Below are 13,511 nucleotides of genomic sequence, written 5' to 3' on the forward strand. Positions count from 1 at the left end.
GAACCTGTATACCCATGCAAACACACACACACACACACACACACACACACACACACACACACACACACACACACACACACACACACATTTTAATACTTTATTTGGTTCCACAAATTATATTACATAAATAGGGAATCAAATGTATCGGGGCCAAGCAGCACTGAACACTTAAGGGTACACATAGCACCTCCTTCTCCACATGGCTAAGCTGCCAATAATAGCTGAGACAGAGCAATATTTGGCAACGCGTTTTTCTAGTGGCAGCGCTGAAAGGGTGTTTTCGTTTTGGAAACTCGCCGACAACAGTGCCATGTAATTTGCGCGAGCCAGATACGGAGCCGTTCTTGCCCAACGCCCATGCGCAGTAGTAAACACCAACGCCAAATTCTCCCCTGGCTGGACCTATACAGGATATCAGCTGCGTCCTCCTCAGATTGCCTGTAGCTGCAGCTAAACTAAGCTCATGTGTTGTCAAGTCATTGTTATTTACAAAACTCTTTCAAGGACACTTGTGACTCTCTCTGCTTGGTGCAACTAGTTAACTCGCCAACTCGGTTAAACCAAAAAGATTTAGAGAAGTCCACTTTGATTGATGTTATTCTTACAAACGCACCTCACCGTTTCTCCGCAGTAGGCACGTTTTGTAATGATATAAGCGACCACTGCGCAATTGCTTGTGTGAGAACCTGTAAGGTCCCTAAAGGAAAGCCACGTTTCATTCATAAGAGACGATTCAAACATTTCGATGAGCAAGCGTTTCTACATGATGTTTTTAATAGTGATTTACACCAGTGGCGGCCGGTGGGTTTCGCCACTAGGGGGCGCTATACCAAACATATACCAAACATGTACAGTACAGTACCACGCAACACTCATTGCCAGACGTGAGCGATTCGACTCACGCTCACGGCAATGAATCGGCTCTTATGAACGAGTCGCTCAGCTGTTACTACAACAACACACAACCAGTCAAATAAAGTATAGTCTAGACTCTAATTCACAACTTGAAACACAATATATAAATAGAAAAGTTAGAAACAAAACTCGCCCGTCTACAAACACAGGCAGATCTCTCCCTCTCTCCTTCTCTCTCTCACACACAGCGCGACGTGGAATCGATTCGTTACACAATCAGACCTATTATATACCAAGAATAACTTCAGTATGAGTACAGGGCTGTACACATATTTTGCATATTGTTAAACGAGCCAAGGCTAGCTATTAAACTATCGATATGAATCGAAAATCTGGGACCCTGATGTAAACAAGACAAACGTCTTTCTCTGGTCTGCATCCCCTTAACAATTGTGTGTATTGAGCCGTACTGTATTGTACCCATTCTGCAATCTGTTAATAAAGTTCTCATTCATTCATTCATTCATTCAAACATAGACGATATTGAACAAGCCATAATCCACGTATTTTCAATCCGAGAGAGCTGCAGTAGTTAAATCAATGAGCCATCGAGATAGTCAGTGTGGTAAGTAACGTTATTATTGCATCCAAGATTGATACAGATACAGAGAGAGAGAGAGAGAGAGAGAGAGAGAGAGAGAGACTCACTGTTTAGTTGAACGTCCAGGGCCAAGTTAGCAGTTAGCCAAGTGTTAGCTCAGCTGAGCTCGTTGCCACAACACTCAACAAGTACACCTTTGTCCATTTCCGCTCGAACAGACTGCAAAACTACCTGGCGTTCTATCGCCATGCTCTAAGACAAACTCTAACCTTAACCAACTTTGAAAGAGTGCCTAAGCTTAAGAACTTGCAGTCACGGCACGGCAAACAGCTGCATGCATCTCACAACAACACAACTATCTCAACCAAGCTAGAAGCTAGAAATTGGATTCGGCCAATCAGATATCGTCTCTGTGAAATTCTGCCATGGAAAGAAATACTGGCGTCGGCCAATCAGAGAGCGTCTCCGCGAAATGCGGCTATGGAAAATCCTTCACGGAAGTTCACGCTTCTGGCTAGACCGCTTCAAATCGCGCTCGGATTCCAACATAATAGTCATATTTCAACGCACAACGCCGTATGCACTGATTGGCTGTGACGGAGACAGCGATCAAACTGTGACGCGCACGCAGAGCGCTATCGCGTATTGCCCCCGAGAAATACGAAAAAATAAAAAAAATAAAAAAAACGTGATGTCACTTCCTGCTCTGGAAAACGGTGTTTTTTTTATTTAGATAATAACGTTATATTGTGCATTGGAAATACAAACATACTTAAAATGAGTAAATATTATTAATTTTAAACATGTTTATATTATTTATAGGGCTATAAAACACAAAAACGAAAAAGTTTTATTCTCTTCTTCTCTGATTTAACAGCAGCTGGCCAGCAGGTGGGTCGGCGCCCTAGCGCCCCTAGTGGTAGAGCCGCCACTGATTTACACATTGTTTCACTTATGACCGATGTTGAGTTAGCATGGAATTATTTTAAATCCACCTTCTTGGCTATATGTAACAAGCATGCTCCTTTTAGGACATCTAGGATAAGCGGTAAAGATAACCCCTGGTTTAATGATTCTATGTCCTCTCTCATTCGACAGAGAGACACTGCCTGGGCTAAAGCAAAGAAATCGAATATTCCATTAGATTGGAATCTGTATAGGACACTAAGAAACAAATGCACTAAGCTGATTAAAAACTCTAAATGTGCCTACTATCTTAATGCAATTCATGACAATTTGAATAACCCTGCAAAGTTTTGGAAACTTGTTAAATCCTCCTCAGGTTCTATCACTCCAAACAGCCTTCCTGATCTCTTAAGGGTAAATCAGAGTGAAATCAAGGGCAAAATGGATATTGCAGACAGCTTTAATAATCATTTTATTTCTGCTGGCTCAATCTTTGATTCTAGCAACTCAGGGATGATCGCTGCAGAAGGAGAGCCAGGTCCTCCGCCACTTGACCCTGATCAACTGTTCACCTTTGCCCCCATCTTGACCTCTCAGGTTCACAAAGCTTTAATGAGCCTAGATGTAAAGAAATCTTCAGGCCCAGACAAGATAGAGCCGTTCTTCTTCAAAGTTGCTGCAGGTCTGATTGCAGAACCCATAACCTCTATTTTGAATCTCAGTCTTTGTGCTGGTGAATTACCTAGCTCATGGAAGTCGGCCATGGTTCTCCCCTTGTTAAAGGGCGGAGACCCCTCTGACCTAAATAATTATCGCCCTATTTCCAGACTGTCTGTAATGGCCAAAGTCTTTGAATCTCTTGTAAACGAACAACTGAAAAAGTTTCTAACTGACCATAATATTCTTAACGAGTCTCAGTCAGGCTTCAGATCAGGCCATAGTACTACTTCAGCGACTATGCTAGTCTCAAATGACATAATTGAAGCACTGGACAAGAAAAAACACTGTGCAGCATTGTTTGTTGATCTGTCTAAAGCTTTTGATTCTGTGGATCATGCATTGCTACTGCAAAGGCTTGGCTGCATAGGTCTTGGTAAAATGGCTTTGAGCTGGTTTAAAAACTATCTATCTGAAAGAACTCAGTGTGTTTCAGTAGAAGATTATACCTCAGCTGCTCTTACTGTAAACAAAGGTGTTCCACAAGGTTCTATTTTGGCCCCTGTCTTATTTTCCATCTTTATAAATGAACTAGGAAATGGGATAAACCCAGCACGTTTTCATTTATACGCCGATGATACAGTTGTTTACACAGTGGCTTCCTCTTTAACTCAGGCCATAGAGCTTCTACAGGATGCTTTTAATACACTACAACACTCCTTGCTAAGGCTAAGACTGGTCCTTAATGCAAAAAAGACCAAGTACATGACCTTCTCTCGCTCTCGAGCTAATACAGCTGTCCCCCCGATTCTGACACTGGAAGGGACATGCCTTGACAAAGTAGCATCCTATAAATATCTGGGCATATGGATTGATGAAAAGATGGCCTTTGATGTTCATATTGGGAACCTACTGAGAAAACTTAGACCTAAACTGGGCTTTTTCTTCCGGTTAAAGAAATGTTTCCCGTCTGAAGCCAGGAAGAGAATTGTGCAGAGTTCCTTTCTGCCTGTATTAGACTATGGCGATGTAATCTATATGCATGCTCCTTCCTCCCTGCTTAAAAAGCTGGATTCTGCGTACCATACTGCCATACGTTTTGTAACGGGTGCAGGCTCTCGCACCCACCACTGCACTTTGTATCAGTCATTAGGATGGTCCTCTCTGTACCAAAGAAGACAATCACACATGTTGATTTTTATCCTTAAGTCATTGCTAGGTAAGCTGCCCTTATATATCTCCAGACTTCTGTCCTTTTATACTTGCTTTTTTAATACCAGACGAGCAGCAAATGGGATGCTGTTAAATGTTCCTTTGATGCAGTCAGAGCTTGGTAAAGCTGCATTCTCCCACTATGCTCCCTTTTTATGGAATACGCTGCAAGTGAAACTTTGTCTACAGGCACTTCCTACTGTGAATGCTTTTAAAGGTATGCTACGATTAGCCCTTTATGAAACATGTAACTGTTTTACCTGATGCTATTGTTGATGTGATTATGCTCCTTGCCACTGCACAAATGACCCTCTGTATTTATATTTGAATTGTATGTTTTTTGTTTAATGCCCTGTTTTATGTTGAAACTTGTTGTGTGCTGTGTTGGTCAGGACTCCCTGGAAGAAGAGACCTTGTATCTCAATGGGACATTCCTGGATAAATAAAGGATAAATAAAATTAAAAAAAAATAAGGAACCCAGTCCAAACTACAACAGTCTGCATCCCCTTAACAATTGTTTGTATTGAGCCGTATTGTATTGTACCCATTCTGCAATCTGTTAAATAACGTTTTCATCCATTCATTCTGCTAGCATTAACGTTACTAGGTTAATGTACGATAGCCACAATGCTATACTGTTATAATGGCATATCCCAATCATATTAGCATGTAAGCTAACAAAATCAGCTATCTTTTTGTGAGACTATAAACTCCGCTCTTGGTGGTCAATCGTGCTGATGTTAGTTTTGTTTCATCAACAAATCATCAACAAACGAGAAAAATAAATGCTATGTTGCTAAATGGCTCATGTGAGGTATTTAAAGATGGTGGCTTTCTGAGATTTTGAGCAGAATGTGGAGTGACTCGTTCAACCTTTCTGATTGGTTGAAAATGGCCTTCATGTTTGAACTACATCGCCACCTATTGCTTTGGCATTGTACTACATGTATATACATCACTCAGTGCTCACGAGACAAAACAACGTCTAACTTGCCTGCCATTACGCAGCGTTCTGAAAAGCTAAATGAAATGCTTCGTTTTTGGATATAGTGTAACCGCAGCCTCAGTGTAGTGAGGTGTAGTGAGGTGTCATTTAATGCAGAGTAACTAGCTTCAGTGTAGTGAAGCTTCATTTAATGCAGAGTAACTGTGAGGTTTTGCCCGCTGCTCACCACCTTTTCTCTGTTTCTTTAAAGCCTACTGTTAGAAATTCCCTTCTCACTCACTCTCTCTAGCCCCCACCCTCTCGTTCTTTACTCTCGTTTACTCTCAGTGGCCACACCTGGACTATTATCAATTACCTCTCGCACCTGTGGTGGCAGGCTAATTAGTTCCCCTGTGGGCTTTAAATACCAGGGCTATTCCCCTCGTTTCGGCGTGGGGTCGTGTTGTATTCATGCTGAGTCATATTCTCTAACATCTAGACTCTTTCGGGAGATCCTCTGGTCTACCAATGCTGTAAGATGGATCTCTCCAGCCTTGAGATGTTTGCTCCAGCCTTCGTCTGCTGTCGCCGTAGCCTGTGGAGGAGACTGTTCTGCGCTCCCTGTAACTTCCACGGGAGGCACCCCAGCGCTCCACTGCAGACCCCAGCGCAGCTGTTCGTCCTGACGCACATCTAGACCAACGCGCATCTCCCGGACCCTCGGGCTTGGCACGCTCTCCAGTCACCAGCGCGCAACGCGCATCTTCAAGGGCTTTGGCTACCTGTCGCCGTTTGCCTGGAGGGAGACATTGTACTGCGCTCTCTAATTCTCTACGGGAGGTATTCCAGTGTTCCACTCCAGACCAGCGCGCCAGATGCGCTCAAGCCTTCGCCACCTGCCGCCGTTTGCCTGGAGGGAGACACTGTACTGCGCTCTCTAATCCTCTACGGGAGGTATTCCAGTGTTCCACTTCAGACCTTCGAGCTTGGCACGCTCCTCCGTACCAGCGCACAGACGCGCATCTTCCAGACCTTCGAGCTTGGCACGCTCCTCCGTACCAGCGCACTGACGCGCATCTTCCAGACCTTCGAGCTTGGCACGCTCCTCCGTACCAGCGCACAGACGCGCATCTTCCAGACCTTCGAGCTTGGCACGCTCTCCAGACCTCAGCGCGCCGACGCGCATCTTCCAGACCTTCGTGCTTGGCACACTCCTCCTCGCAGACGCACCCCGAGGCGTCTCTCGGTTCCGACGCGCACACCAAGGTGTGGCGCGCACTCTGTTCCTCGGCTCCGACAGCGGCTACCCGGTGGACGACACCCTCGCCACCGCCACTGTTCCGACGCGCACACCAAGGTGTGGCGCGCACTCTGTTCCTCGGCTCCGACAGCGGCTACCCGGTGGACGACACCCTCGCCACCGCCACTGTTCCGACGCGCACACCAAGGTGTGGCGCGCACTCTGTTCCTCGGCTCCGACAGCGGCTACCCGGTGGACGACACCCTCGCCACCGCCACTGTTCCGACGCGCACACCAAGGTGTGGCGCGCACTCTGTTCCTCGGCTCCGACAGCGGCTACCCGGTGGACGACACCCTCGCCACCGCCACTGTTCCAGCACTCTGTTCCTCGGCTCCGACAGTCGGCTACCCGGTGGACGACACCCTCGTCACCGCCACTGTTCCAGCACTCTGTTCCTCGGCTCGGACAGCCAGCCACCCGGTGGCGATGCCCTCGCCCCGCTGCCCGTTCCCGCTGCTGTCCCTGTACCTTTACGCATACGCCTGGGTGAGTTTTGATTGTGATGTCACTCACTCAGCGTAGTGCCCTTACCCCCGTTCCCGCTGCTGTCCCTGTACCTTTACGCATACGCCTGGGTGAGTTTTGATTGTGATGTCACTCACTCAGCGTAGTGCCCTTGCCCCCGTTCCCGCTGCTGTCCCTGTACCTTTACGCATACGCCTGGGTGAGTTTTGATTGTGATGTCACTCACTCAGCGTAATGCCTCTTGCCCCCGTTCCCGCTGCTGTTCCTGTACCATTACGCATACGCCTGGGTGAGTTTTGATTGTGATGTCACTCTCCCAGCGTATTGCCTCCTTTAGTTCTCACTTAGTTATTAGTTTGGACATTTCATCTCCCACTCTGTTTTGTTCTCTCGTGGATATTATTTTGGACATTTCATCTCCCACTGTGTGTTTATTCACACGAAGATAGTATTTACTTTGTTACTTTGTTATTTGGACTGTTCTGCATCTGCTCTGTTTGTTCCCTTTGAATATTAACCCTCTCCTCTGTTCTGCAGAGCGGCCCAGATGTTTTCCCACCAGTCCCCAGTTCCTCCCTGTCCCCAGCCCGCCTCCGCGGTTCTCTGTCCCCAGTTCCTCCCTGTTCCCCAGCCCGCCTCCGCGGGCCTCAGTCCCCTCTATCCCTAGTTCTCCTAGTCCCTAGTCCTCTATCCCTAGTTCTCCTAGTCCCTAGTCCTCTATCCCTAGCTCTCCTAGTCCCTAGTCCTCTCTCCCTAGTTCTCCTTGTCCCTGGTTTACCTAGTCTCTAGTTCCTCTGTCCCAAGGCGTTCCCTTAACCTTCCCTTAGGCGTTCCCTTACTTTCCCATAGTGTTCCCTTTTCCTGCCCGCCTCTTAAAGGCACTTTACCTTCCCCTCTTGTGTTATTCCAGTGTTTTGTGTTTTCTCCCTTAAAGGGACAGTGCCCTTTTTCCCTGTTCACAATAAATATCTGTTTCTTGGCAAACCACCATACCTGTCTTGTGTTGTGCGATTGGGGTCGGTTACAAACCATAACAGTACGACCCCACCAAATCGACGACCCCAGCCAGCACAGACGGTGTATGTTGAGTTTGCCTTTTTTTTTTCTTGTTCCCTCTAGCTCCCCTGTTAGCCCTGTTAGCTTCCCTGTTTGCCCAGTTTAGCTTCCCTGTTAGTCCTGTTTAGCTCCCTTGTTAGCCTGTTACTCCCCTGTTTAGCTTGTTAGTCTCCCCGGTTAGCTCCCCTGTTTGCTTCCCGTTTTGCCCTGTTTGACCCCCCTGTAGCTAGCCATGCCCTGGCAGCTAACCCAGTCCCTCAGCAGAGCCCCTGTCTGCTAGCTTAGCCCCGGCTGCTAGCACAGCCTCTATGTTTATGCAGCCCTTGCTGCTGGCATAGGCCCTGTAGCTAGCCATGCCCTGGCGGCTAACCCAGTTTCCCTCTGCATGGCCCCGGTCTGCTAGCTTGGCCCCGGCTGTTAGCACAGCCTCTATGTTAATGCAGCCTTGCAGCTGGCATAGGCCCTGTAGCTAGCCAGGCCCAAGCAGCTAACCCGGTCCCTCTGCATGGCCTCCACTTTTTTGTGTAGTTTATCCCACTGCTAGGACTGCCCTTTCAGCTAGCAAGGTCAGTTTTTCTCACACAGCTAGGACTGTCCTTCCAGCTAGCTTGTGCTCTCATGCTGGTCCAGCCCTGTCTGCCAGCCTAGCTCCGGCAGCTAGCGCAGCCTCTATGTTGATGTAGCAGTACAGCTAGCATAGGCCCTGTAGCTATCAGTGCCCTGGCAGCTACCCTTTCCCTCTGCTAGCCCTTTCCCGGTGCTTCCATGGTTACCCCTTAGCTACCCTGCTTGCCCCTCAGTTCCTCTAGACCAGTTGCTCTAGACCAGTTCTCTAGACCCAGTTCCTCTAGACCAGTTCCTCTAGACCAGTTCTCTAGACCAGTTCTCTAAACCAGTTCTCTAGACCAGTTCTCTTGCCCAGTTCGCTAGACTAGTTCTCTAGACCCAGTTCCTCTAGACCAGTTGCCCCTCTGCTACCCTAGTTACCCCTCGGCGACCCTGTTTCTTTTGCTAGCCCCACTCTTGTGGTGGCTTCCCCTGCTGGCTTGGCCAGTACCTCTTGTTTTGCCCCCTGCCACTCTGTCTGTATTTGTTTTGGGTCGCCGGGTGGCTCCCGTTGAGGGGGGGGTACTGTGAGGTTTTGCCCGCTGCTCACCACCTTTTCTCTGTTTCTTTAAAGCCTACTGTTAGAAATTCCCTTCTCACTCACTCTCTCTAGCCCCCACCCTCTCGTTCTTTACTCTCGTTTACTCTCAGTGGCCACACCTGGACTATTATCAATTACCTCTCGCACCTGTGGTGGCAGGCTAATTAGTTCCCCTGTGGGCTTTAAATACCAGGGCTCTTCCCCTCGTTTCGGCGTGGGGTCGTGTTGTATTCATGCTGAGTCATATTCTCTAACATCTAGACTCTTTCGGGAGATCCTCTGGTCTACCAATGCTGTAAGATGGATCTCTCCAGCCTTGAGATGTTTGCTCCAGCCTTCGTCTGCTGTCGCCGTAGCCTGTGGAGGAGACTGTTCTGCGCTCCCTGTAACTTCCACGGGAGGCACCCCAGCGCTCCACTGCAGACCCCAGCGCAGCTGTTCGTCCTGACGCACATCTAGACCAACGCGCATCTCCCGGACCCTCGGGCTTGGCACGCTCTCCAGTCACCAGCGCGCAACGCGCATCTTCAAGGGCTTTGGCCACCTGTCGCCGTTTGCCTGGAGGGAGACATTGTACTGCGCTCTCTAATTCTCTACGGGAGGTATTCCAGTGTTCCACTCCAGACCAGCGCGCCAGATGCGCTCAAGCCTTCGCCACCTGCCGCCGTTTGCCTGGAGGGAGACACTGTACTGCGCTCTCTAATCCTCTACGGGAGGTATTCCAGTGTTCCACTTCAGACCTTCGAGCTTGGCACGCTCCTCCGTACCAGCGCACAGACGCGCATCTTCCAGACCTTCGAGCTTGGCACGCTCCTCCGTACCAGCGCACTGACGCGCATCTTCCAGACCTTCGAGCTTGGCACGCTCCTCCGTACCAGCGCACAGACGCGCATCTTCCAGACCTTCGAGCTTGGCACGCTCTCCAGACCTCAGCGCGCCGACGCGCATCTTCCAGACCTTCGTGCTTGGCACACTCCTCCTCGCAGACGCACCCCGAGGCGTCTCTCGGTTCCGACGCGCACACCAAGGTGTGGCGCGCACTCTGTTCCTCGGCTCCGACAGCGGCTACCCGGTGGACGACACCCTCGCCACCGCCACTGTTCCGACGCGCACACCAAGGTGTGGCGCGCACTCTGTTCCTCGGCTCCGACAGCGGCTACCCGGTGGACGACACCCTCGCCACCGCCACTGTTCCGACGCGCACACCAAGGTGTGGCGCGCACTCTGTTCCTCGGCTCCGACAGCGGCTACCCGGTGGACGACACCCTCGCCACCGCCACTGTTCCGACGCGCACACCAAGGTGTGGCGCGCACTCTGTTCCTCGGCTCCGACAGCGGCTACCCGGTGGACGACACCCTCGCCACCGCCACTGTTCCAGCACTCTGTTCCTCGGCTCCGACAGTCGGCTACCCGGTGGACGACACCCTCGTCACCGCCACTGTTCCAGCACTCTGTTCCTCGGCTCGGACAGCCAGCCACCCGGTGGCGATGCCCTCGCCCCGCTGCCCGTTCCCGCTGCTGTCCCTGTACCTTTACGCATACGCCTGGGTGAGTTTTGATTGTGATGTCACTCACTCAGCGTAGTGCCCTTACCCCCGTTCCCGCTGCTGTCCCTGTACCTTTACGCATACGCCTGGGTGAGTTTTGATTGTGATGTCACTCACTCAGCGTAGTGCCCTTGCCCCCGTTCCCGCTGCTGTCCCTGTACCTTTACGCATACGCCTGGGTGAGTTTTGATTGTGATGTCACTCACTCAGCGTAATGCCTCTTGCCCCCGTTCCCGCTGCTGTTCCTGTACCATTACGCATACGCCTGGGTGAGTTTTGATTGTGATGTCACTCTCCCAGCGTATTGCCTCCTTTAGTTCTCACTTAGTTATTAGTTTGGACATTTCATCTCCCACTCTGTTTTGTTCTCTCGTGGATATTATTTTGGACATTTCATCTCCCACTGTGTGTTTATTCACACGAAGATAGTATTTACTTTGTTACTTTGTTATTTGGACTGTTCTGCATCTGCTCTGTTTGTTCCCTTTGAATATTAACCCTCTCCTCTGTTCTGCAGAGCGGCCCAGATGTTTTCCCACCAGTCCCCAGTTCCGAGCCGCGGGCCTCAGTCCCCTCTATCCCTAGTTCTCCTAGTCCCTAGTCCTCTATCCCTAGTTCTCCTAGTCCCTAGTCCTCTATCCCTAGCTCTCCTAGTCCCTAGTCCTCTCTCCCTAGTTCTCCTTGTCCCTGGTTTACCTAGTCTCTAGTTCCTCTGTCCCAAGGCGTTCCCTTAACCTTCCCTTAGGCGTTCCCTTACTTTCCCATAGTGTTCCCTTTTCCTGCCCGCCTCTTAAAGGCACTTTACCTTCCCCTCTTGTGTTATTCCAGTGTTTTGTGTTTTCTCCCTTAAAGGGACAGTGCCCTTTTTCCCTGTTCACAATAAATATGTGTTTCTTGGCAAACCACCATACCTGTCTTGTGTTGTGCGATTGGGGTCGGTTACAAACCATAACAGTAACTGGTAGTTTCAGTGTAGTGAAGCTTAATTTAATGCCGAGTAACTGGTAGCTTAGCTCACTACACTTTCCAAGTAGCTTGCCCAACACTGCCACATCCTCTCTCTGTGTTAGTACTAGCCTCAGCCAGCAGGGGAGGCTGTTTACCTGGTGAACCTGTCTGTGGCGTGTTGTATAGGGGTGTACTGTACATACAGGCCCATAGTATCAGGATACCTGAAGACAGGGCCCTGCCAGTATGCATCTTATTTAATAATCATGTTCTCTCTCTCTCTCTCTCTCTCTCTCTCTCTCTCTCTCTCTCTCTCTCTCTCTCTCTCTCTCTCTCTCTCTCTCTCTCTCTCTCTCTCTCTCTCTCTCTCTCAGTGGTGTCATTTCAGTGGGGGGTGGTGTGAAGTTTTTTTTTGTCAAATCAGTTGTGCAATAGTCACTTTTTGTTATGGTTTGTAACCGACCCCAATCGCACAACACAAGACAGGTATGAGAGTAAGCCAAGAACTGGGCATTTATTGAATACAACAGAAAAGCGGCACAGTCCCTTTAAGGGAGAACACAAAATACTGGAAAACAAGAACTAGGGAAAATAGGCACTGTGCCTTTAAGGGGGAACACAAAATACTGGAAAACAAGAACTAGGGAAAATAGGCACTGTGCCTTTAAGAGGCGAGCAGGCCAAGGGGCCAAGGCTAAAGGACAGGGCCAGGGCAAGGACAGGGCAGGAACAGGGGCAACGGAGAGGGGAAACAGGGACAGAGGCCCGCGGAGGCGGGCTGGAGACAGGGACAGAGAGAACAGGGTTAAGGCCTTGGACAGGGCGAGGGACAGGGGCACTGGAGAGGGGAACAGGGACAGAGGCCCGCGGAGGCGGGCTGGAGACAGGGACAGAGAGAACAGGGTTAAGGCCTTGGAGGGTCAGAGCTGCTTACAGGGATGGAGTAGGAGCGCGCAGGCTAGACGTCTGGAGAGGAGCGCGCAGGCTAGACGTCTGGAGAGGGGCGCGTCGGCTCGGAGAGCGCGCCGGCTCGGAGAGACACATCCTCCCGTAGAGAATTAGAGAGCGATGCGCGTCTGGAGTGGAGCGCGTCTGCTGAAGGAGCGCGTCTGCTGTAGGAGCGCATCAGCGCGGAGTCTGGAGTGGTGCGCGTCTGCTGTAGGAGCGCATCAGCGCGGAGTCTGGAGTGGTGCGCGTCTGCTGTAGGAGCGCATCAGCGCGGAGTCTGGAGTGGTGCGCGTCAGCTTGGAGAACGCGCCGGTTCGGAGAGCGCGCCGGCTCGGAGAGACACATCCTCCCGTAGAGAATTAGAGAGCGATGCGCGTCTGGAGTGGAGCGCGTCTGCTGAAGGAGCGCGTCTGCTGTAGGAGCGCATCAGCGCGGAGTCTGGAGTGGTGCGCGTCTGCTGTAGGAGCGCATCAGCGCGGAGTCTGGAGTGGTGCGCGTCTGCTGTAGGAGCGCATCAGCGCGGAGTCTGGAGTGGTGCGCGTCAGCTTGGAGAACGCGCCGGTTCGGAGAGCGCGCCGGCTCGGAGAGACACATCCTCCCGTAGAGAATTAGAGAGCGATGCGCGTCTGGAGTGGAGCGCGTCTGCTGAAGGAGCGCGTCTGCTGTAGGAGCGCATCAGCGCGGAGTCTGGAGTGGTGCGCGTCTGCTGTAGGAGCGCATCAGCGCGGAGTCTGGAGTGGTGCGCGTCTGCTGTAGGAGCGCATCAGCGCGGAGTCTGGAGTGGTGCGCGTCAGCTTGGAGAACGCGCCGGTTCGGAGAGCGCGCCGGCTCGGAGAGACACATCCTCCCGTAGAGAATTAGAGAGCGATGCGCGTCTGGAGTGGAGCGCGTCTGCTGAAGGAGCGCGTCTGCTGTAGGAGCGCATACTGTGTCCCACTCCA

The sequence above is a fragment of the Notolepis coatsorum genome (genome assembly GCF_963971535.1).
Source record: "Notolepis coatsorum genome assembly, chromosome: 14".
Lineage (NCBI taxonomy): Eukaryota > Metazoa > Chordata > Actinopteri > Aulopiformes > Paralepididae > Notolepis > Notolepis coatsorum.